Source organism: Acanthisitta chloris, unplaced genomic scaffold, assembly GCF_000695815.1.
Source record: "Acanthisitta chloris isolate BGI_N310 unplaced genomic scaffold, ASM69581v1 scaffold24261, whole genome shotgun sequence".
NCBI lineage: Eukaryota > Metazoa > Chordata > Aves > Passeriformes > Acanthisittidae > Acanthisitta > Acanthisitta chloris.
The window spans coordinates 69,185-70,055 of NW_008658093.1; positions in this window are offsets into that span (position 1 = coordinate 69,185).

Sequence of the window (871 nt, forward strand, 5' to 3'; positions counted from 1 at the left end):
CATTTGGAAGCCAGAAAACAGAAATCTCCAGTTGCCCTGCAGCCCCCCTGCCCTGGTCATCAGGAAAATCTTGGGTTTGACCTTTGTGCTGGGGTGGGTCTGCAGGCAGGAGTGGGATGGGGCACCCTGTGTGGGGTGAGAGCAGGTGGGCACTGGGGGGTGGCTGCCCCGTGGGTGGCAGCTGAGCCGTGTCGGTGAGAGGAGCTGGTGCTGGCTGTGGTCAGACTGGGCTGTGCTCTGCCCCAGTGCTGCACTCTCTGCTCTGGCCCTGGGGCCATTCTTCAGTTCCAGGGCTGTTTCCCTGGAGCCCCTAGTGCTGTCTTCTCCCTCTTCTGGGCTTGCAGAAGGAGCAGGGGGATTGGCATTTGCTCTGCCCAGGGTCATCTCCTCGGCACCAGAGCCTCCCTCGTCCTGTCTGTGAGTGCCCCCGGGACGACAGGCTCTGGCAGCGAGGAGCTGTGCTCCAGGGATGATGTGCTGATGGCATCAGAACGGTTGTTAGCTGCGAGTGGCACTGCCTTTGTGCCTGAGCAGTTTCTGCTTGGCTGTGCCCTGATCATCCCTCCTGCCCTCAGCCCACAGCTCTGCTGGCCCCTTGCCTTCCCTGGGGCTCTGTGGGGCTCAGCCTGCACCTCTGACTAACGGATGGTTGAGCATGAGATGATAATCGAGCTCAGATGCAAAATCTGGCATTTCATAGGTCCCAGACCAGAGCGGATGACTTTGCTTATCCAACCTGACCTCCTGCCAAGAACATGCCAGAGCAGGAGGGGTGAGAGGAAGCAGCTGCCCAGGAGGATCTGCAGCAGAAAGAGCTAGAAGGGAAAGCTAGAACATCCAGGTATATGCTGGATATTTGAAAGTTCAGCAG